The 7,893-nt window shown below is 38.9% G+C and overlaps 1 protein-coding gene across 1 annotated transcript in view; it reads left to right on the top strand.

The window, feature by feature from the left end:
* The first annotated feature begins 6,048 nt into the window (after positions 1 to 6,048).
* Positions 6,049 to 7,893, top strand: part of SEMA3C (semaphorin 3C) — a 178,175-nt gene continuing 176,330 nt past the window's right edge. The window contains exon 1 of the mRNA XM_003252189.3: positions 6,049 to 6,572. The gene's annotated coding sequence lies outside the window, so the exon portion shown is untranslated. The remainder of the gene's footprint in view (positions 6,573 to 7,893) is intronic.

Here is a 7,893-nt window from a genome sequence, read left to right as displayed (position 1 = left end):
ACCTAAAGGTAGTTGCTTTCTCATTTTACAAATAACAACACTAGAAGTGGAAATCAAACAATACCCAACATATATAGTTATTTAGGAACTGGTGATTTGCATGTAAATTTATTTGACATCAAAATTGATACAGTTACAACTCTATATGACATCTAGGACTTGATTAATTTTGTCTAGGATTAAAGAAAAGGATTATACCATAGAGAGGATGTATTAAAGATAGAGGAGCATTTGCAAAGCCACGGAAGTATGAGGAAGAATAGTGTAGTCAAATAGTGGTCAGGTAGGACATCAGATACACACAGAATTTAAGGTGCCAGGGGAAGGAATGAGCAAGAAGGGGTGAAGAATTAACCTTGACCCAAGAAGTGGAAAGAGATTGTATGAGCCATGGAAATAAGCTGCAACTTTATCCTTCAGTACATGAACAAAAGACTTCAGTAACCCTGGTGACAATTTGCAAACAGGGAACCTGCAACTTTTAATTTTAAAATTACACTTGATATTGATGAACTTCCTGTTACTTAGGCTTGAATCCACTGTGCAAATTTGTTTCTGGGTTTTAATTTACTGTATTTACATGAGTAACAAACTAGATATTTAAAGAGAATAGATTTAATTTATATTACTATAAATGTACTTGGATGGGTATAAAATAATTTGTATGATTTTCTGTTTTATGATGTGTAATCATTTATGTGGTCAATTTGCTGTTGATTCCCTCTTTGCTTCTACCCATATTCCTTGAACCCCTTCTCCATTTATCTGCCAAAGCTGTTCATTAATCATCTTGGTTCTTGGTATTCTAAAGGATACTAAGGAGAATTAGACACTGTTTCTGCTGTCGAGCTCTCTATAATTTGAGTGAAGATACAATGTCTGTATTTGTCATTCAAATCTGAAATGTAATGTGATAAACATCCAACTAAAACAGAAAACCTTCTTCAGGACCTAAAGAGCCTAGGAGGAAAGTAAAAGTCTCCACTCCCATTTTTTATTTACTGAGCTTTTTATTAGATGTGTTTGCCAAGAGGTGGTAGAAAGCAGGAAACACATGGACTGTGGGACAGGCAGACCTGAATTTATTGCCTAGGGACCAAAGTAGGGGAAAGCACCTTAAATTTCTGACTGGCATTCTTGTTTCCATGATGGGGGTACTTATATCTTCTTTTTTAGGGCTGTTATGGAGATTGAAAGAAATACACTTCCTCAAATATCTATTAATAATGCATGCGCTTTAAATCATGTTGCTCCTTCTAGTACACCTCTGGTCTAAAGTTCAGTGAGTCCATTGCAGTGAACAAAATTGATCAAGGAAAAATATTTAATTGAAATATATTCCAAGAGCTTTATATCTTAAATTATGTCATATTTGTTGAATAATGAAAATTGTATATCCTTCTTTAAAGTTATTAAATGCCACAAATGATGAGAACCCATGGACACATAGAGGGGAACAACAGACACTGGGGCCTATCAGAGAGTGGAGGATGTGGGGAGGGAGAGGATCAGGAAAAACAACTAATGGATACTAAGCTTACTTGGGTGATGAAATAACCTGTACGACAAACACCCCTAACATTAATTTACCTATATAACAAACCTGCACATGTACCCCTGAAATTAAAAGTGAAAAAAATTTCAAAGCCTCATGACTAAAAATAAAACAAATAAACTGAATAAGTGGTTGATTCTTTGCAAATTTCCTACAAAGCCCCCTCTGCCTCCTGGAAATCACTGTTAGAGAAGACAGCAGGATTTCTCATGTGACTTTCATTATGAGAATGCATCTGCTAGGATGTGAAAGTTCTTTGCACAATTTAATACTCCACTTTCTAGTCAACCATTTAAAGTCCAAGAAGAGGATAACAATAGTAAAATCTGAAGATTACACGGAAAGGCCCTTGCCCATTTTGAAGGGCTGTAGATGGGAGTCAATTAGCCGTAACTAACAGTCCTGCATTCATTGCTCCAGCTGGCTATTATTTTTGAGCCTCATTACATGCATCTGACAATCAGAGGCACTTACGCAGGCCTCTCATGGCTCTCCTGTGAGAACAGATATGGGAAGTGGTTTTGGTCTTCCAGGTGTAGAGACAGAGAGCTTGAGATCCAATATGATTCATAAAAGCTGTTGGCTTTTCTCAAGACATGACTGGATGTGTGTGCATATATTCAACTAGCAAACATTATTTATTAAGTAACTGTGGGATTCTCTGCAACCGCAGTTGTATATAATCTCAAATACATATACTCTGTCCTCACTGAGGCTTCACATGAAATATTCCAAGAAGGACAAAACAAATAGAAAGTTTACATTTTGTCCTTGTGATGAAAATGTGAATGATCACAATAACTCTTTTACAAACTTTGTCATGCACACATGACATTTTTGTACTAAAGAAGTAAATTCACTAAGGGATTCTTACTACTGAAATTCTGTACTATTCTTTACTATTCTACTTTTACATGAAATATTGTAATATATAAACATTAGAGGCAATATGCTTTTATTTTGGTTGAGTTGGGAAATATTGCACTTAACATATTTGATATGTTTAAAGGTGTTTAAATAAATATTGAGGACTTAAACTTTGAACTTTGTAATAGCTTATACACTCACCTCGTTTAAAATTATAAATGTAAGACAGAGTGAACCATGAAACCTTTCTAGCCAACTTTCCTCTCCAGTGCAAACCACTGTTGCCAGTTTATTTTGTTTAATGTCAAGAACCCTACAATTTGAGAAGCATAGAGTACTACATAGCAACAGAGAAAAAACAGTCAGCAATCTAGATTAGCAATAGACTAAGAATGAAAATAGAGATACTCATCTTATTGAAAAATTAGAAATGATTTGGTAGAGGAAATATTAAAGCTTATTTGCTGTGCAGGTAGCAGTTTCACACACAGATTTCTAGACCAGACCTGTTTGACCGGCTTGGTCTCAGAGCTGCTAATGTAACCCAAGGAGACATAAGGCTGATGTAAATAAAGTAAGTAACCATTGGAAGTTCAGACTTTCCAAAGATACAGTTCAGGAAACTTAAAAGGATGGCATATGGAAGTTGAGTGAAGGAGAAAGAGAGGGAAGTAGAAAAGAGGAGAAAAATGTTAAGCAAAAAAGGTAATAGGAAGCTATTGAAACTTATTGAAAAACATGAGACATTAAGGCAATCATGCTTGAGTTTCTCTTCCTATTCTAATATTTACTACCCATTTGACTTTGGGCAAACCTTCAACGTTCTCTCATGGAAAATTGTAACTTCATTAAAGAATGCTTTGCAGATAATAAGCAAAGTACCTGGCAAATACACGATCTATTTTCTATTACAAATATCCGTTATGACTAAATAGTAAGACAATTTTTAACCTCTGAATGATTAATATTCTCTGGTTAGGGTAGAGTTTATTTACATGACTCATCTGTATAATAGGGAAAAATCTGTTTTCTTTAAATATGAAATAAGATAATGTATAGCTGCAGAAACTCCTGGAGAAAAGTATGTAACTCAAAATTGGTGCTAGAGTTTTAAGTTAAATAGCATTCCTCAGGACCATCAAAAACATAAAATATTAAAAATATGCCCACTACACCTTGGCAGGCAGAGACACTTCAGTGTGTAAGATACTGTACCATTTCTAAAACGTCTTAATAAAAGTGATCCTAAGTATTTTAGCTTGGCCGTTTGTCTAAAACGTTTTGCTGGGTGCAAACATTGTAATTAGTGCTCTCTAAATTTAGTTGTGCCATTACTCCTGTAGATCCATTTAGTGTCCCCCTTACTGAAAACAGCATTCTCAATTAGCTGTTGTTTTCCACGTGTAAGGACAGTCAAAGCTGAAGTCTTAAAAAAGTGGTAGTGCCCAGAAATGTTTCTTAGGCAAGTCTTGTTTTGTCAAGGTGTTTTAAGCAGTGTGGGGAAATGTGGGCAGAGATTAATCTTAGGGGCTTCTAGTGCCACTGTTAAAATTCCACTCTGTGGCCTAAGTCTCTGGCAAGCATGAGCACTGTGTCCTTGTGCTTGAATCTATCTTGGCTAAAGCCTATCAGTATTTTTATGATTCATTTTGAGGTGTGGCCAACTGTAAACGTCTCAAAGCTAAGCAAATACCATTAAATCCCAGGAGCACATTGAAAAGAGGTTTATTTGGGCAATATTGAGGGAATTTCGGCACAAATTTCATGGGCTGTGATTAAATCTAAGCTATTTGTCAAGGCCTCCAAACCCCTGAATGTGTAACAGATTGAGCTAATTCATTAGTGTTTGTAAATTGAGTTTGGAATTAAGCTCCTTTGTAAATACACCGTTTGAGATGCATTTCATCTTGCAACTCTTTATCGTGGTTTTCCCAAACTTAAAATGTATAAACAAATTCCATCTTAGGTGAATTTGTTGATCAATTTCTAACAGCTCCAATTTCTAAATCAGTTTAATCCCCACACTCTTCTGTCTAATGATTTATTCTTCTCCCTGCTTAATATATAAATGCGGAATGAGGTATCAGTAGGAGGATAATAGTGGAGAGTATATAACCTGGATCTTACTCAGTTTCAGAAGTATTTCGGAGAAGCACGCATAGTGCTTATTCACATTGACATCTGGATTTCAATACTGTCAGTATTTTGGGGGTTAAATTCCTTATTACAAATTTATGTCGAGGATCTTCTCACACATCATCACAAAAAATAATTTTAACTGTTGTTACTATATTAATTTTTTGACGTTTGGAGATAATATTAGCCCTGGAATAGTATTTTTGAACTCTTAAATTTGCATTATTTGACTTGATCCTTCGTTTCTTGACTATGCAGCGTGAATCTGAGACATGTGTGTGTTTACTGAACACGAGAGGTGGGCCCCAGACACACGAAAGATGTGTCTCACTCACCTCTTCCTCCTACCTGAGATTTCATTCAACTTTCCCACTGAGCAATTATTTTGCACCCCCAGAGGTGTTTTCTATGATACAGTTTATAAGAATTTAATGATTCTGTTTCATTATGTGAATTGTCAGGTATAAGGTGGAGATATTACACTCCACGTTCCTTCTGTAGAGTGACATCTGCTGGGCTGTGGCCCACAGTGATTTTAAGCAAGTGCCTGCTTGTTTTATGGGGATCAAAGCTCATTTCTCCCGATGTTTCGACATCTAGTTTATTGTGGTCCCGAGAAGTAATTTTCACTTAAACATCAAAGTCAGTTCCAGAGTTTAACGAGTGCACCTGAAAGTAATGCTGGAAATATACCTCTGATGTATTTCTGTAGATGTGTGGTTATGGCAATCTGTTGGCATAACTCAGAACAGCCTCTCAACATAGAATTGTCAAATAATTTCTTCGTATAATTATGTTTGGGAGTATGGTGGGGGGGGAACGTACTGGATATGAGTCAGCGTGGAGGGGTCAACAGAATTACTGCCTTCAGGGCATTAAGGAAACTCAGTAGGAAACAATACCCATTAAAAGGATACACTTGTGCAACAAGATTGTCGTTTATCTTGACCTGTTTTAGAAAATACGCAGCAGAGGCCCGGCGCGGTGGCTCACGCCTGTAATCCCAGCACTTTGGGTGGCTGAGGCGGGCGGACCATTAGGTCAAGAGATCCAGACCATCCTGGCCAACCTCGTGAAATCCCGTCTCTACTAAAAATACAAAAATTAGCTGGGCGTGGTGGTGGGAGCCTGTAGTCCCAGCTATTCGGGAGGCTGAGGCAGGAGAATCGCTTGAACCCGGGAGGCGGAGGTTGCAGTGAGCCATGATCACACCACTGCACTCCAGCCTGGTGACAGAGTGAGACTCCGTCTCCAAAAAAAAAAAAAAAACGCAGCAGAATAAGGACAAAACTCATGTCCTTTTAAAAACGCATCTCTTTGCCTTAAAAGGCAGTGATCCTTCCCTGGCAAAAAAAAAAAAAAAAGAAAAGAAAAAGCCACAACTGTTTTGCACTTTGATATTTATGGCCAGGCAAAGCCTGTGTAAGTCTTCAAGAGCCGCCGGCAACAAAAACCGTGGAGCGCACCCAGCAAGTTGCTCACTCCGCCGCGGACTGCGAAAGGAGCAGAGTTGCGGAGCTAGAGCTCCAGCCTGCGGCCGCGCATTCCTGCGTCTGGCCAGCCGCTGGCTCTAAGGGTCAGCCCCGCCCGGCCCGCCCCCGCGGCTCCCTGCCAGGCTCTCGCGGGCGCGCTCGGGGTGGGGCCTCGCGGCTGGCGGAGATGCGACCGGGGCTGCGCGGCGGTGATGCGAGCCTGCTGGGCGGCGCGCCGGGACAGCCGGAGCCGCGCGCTGCGGCGCTGTAATCGGACACCAAGAGCGCTCGCCCCCGGCGTCCGGCCACTTTCCATTCACTCCGAGGTGCTTGATTGAGCGACGCGGAGAAGAGCTCCGGGTGCCGCGGCACTGCAGCGCTGAGATTCCTTTACAAAGAAACTCAGAGGACCGGGAAGAAAGAATTTCACCTTTGCGACGTACTAGAAAATAAGGTCGTCTGGGAAAAGGACTGGAGACACAAGCGGATCCAACCCCGGTAGCAAACTGATGACTTTTCCGTGCTGATTTCTTCCAACCTCGGTAAGCTAAATTGGTCATTTTCCGCATTACAGATTTAGCAAAGTATAACTTTTTTGGCCTGTATATTGATTTTTCATACATTGGTATGCTCAAGCCTGGACATTTTCTTAAGAGCACACGCGGTTTGTCAGGGAAGCTTTCTCCTTGCAGAGAGCCCTGCTCGAGTTGTTTCTTTAGGCGGTGACACCTGCGGAGAGTTTCAAGTTGAGTATTACAGTGCCTTCAAAGGCAAAATTGCTCCAGAGGAGATAAGATAATTCTTTTCTTGTGTGTTATTAGTTTGCGATCAGCAGAAGTGAAAACACCAAGAGGAACGTCTGTGTCTGAGTTAAAGGGAAGAAGTTGTAAGATACTGTTGGGGAGGCGGGGGCGTATTTAAGACACTTGGCTTTCAGTCTCTCACTCCTCATCACTAGGTAGGATGTAAATCAAATTGCCCTGTGGACTATCTTCGTTTCACCTGCCATTGTATCCCCAGTATTCTTCGCAATTGGTTGTATATGTACCTTTGAGAGAAACATATAAGGTAAGATACCAATATGCAAAAAAAAAAAAGTGTAAATAATATCAACTTGCTCAGTAAACATAACAAAGGTTAGGCATATTAATAGTTTTTTTCTTTTGGCTTTAACTATGAAGTCAACAGAACCAAGGGGCAAATTACTAAAGGAAAGTCACCCATAAAATCAGTTTCCTTCTAAGTTAATTTAGGGATGACAGGGTGAAGAGGTTGTGGAAGCAGGAAGAAAGTGTTTCTTTTGAAAATTACCAACACAAACATCTCTAGAGTTTCCTCCATCTGTGTGGTAAAAGAAGCTTAACAATTTCATTTCTAACTCTCATAACATATGCACCACCTAGGAAATCTACTTACAATTTTTCTTTAAAATTGCATGTTCCATTTCTTTTTATTCTGTATTAATGAAGCTGTCTTTCTCAGTTGTTAGTGGTTCTTACAAAGAAATTAATAATTTTGACTGAAATTTCAATTTGAAAAGCCAAATAATGAAGATCAGCATTGTAACCTGTAAAAATAAATTTCTTTATTGGACTCTTGGGTCATTTTATTGTATAATTATGGTAGAAGCAAAATGATTGTGTTTCTTTAATGGTCCTGAGTTTATTTTACATGATGTAGCCACTAGAGCTCCTGTAGGTTTATGGTAACACATTATCTGGTCTTCCTTGGGATTCAGATATTAGTTAATAGCATGTACTAATTTTACATCTATAGTTTCAAGCAGTGACACCTGTCTCTTTGATTTATCTTTGGGAATTTTGACAGCCCACATTCTGGTTGATTTATTTAAAATATGCATTG

This window comes from Nomascus leucogenys, chromosome 11 (genome assembly GCF_006542625.1).
Source record: "Nomascus leucogenys isolate Asia chromosome 11, Asia_NLE_v1, whole genome shotgun sequence".
Lineage (NCBI taxonomy): Eukaryota > Metazoa > Chordata > Mammalia > Primates > Hylobatidae > Nomascus > Nomascus leucogenys.
Note: the sequence above shows the minus strand (reverse complement) of the source record. Positions and strands in the feature narration are given on the sequence as shown.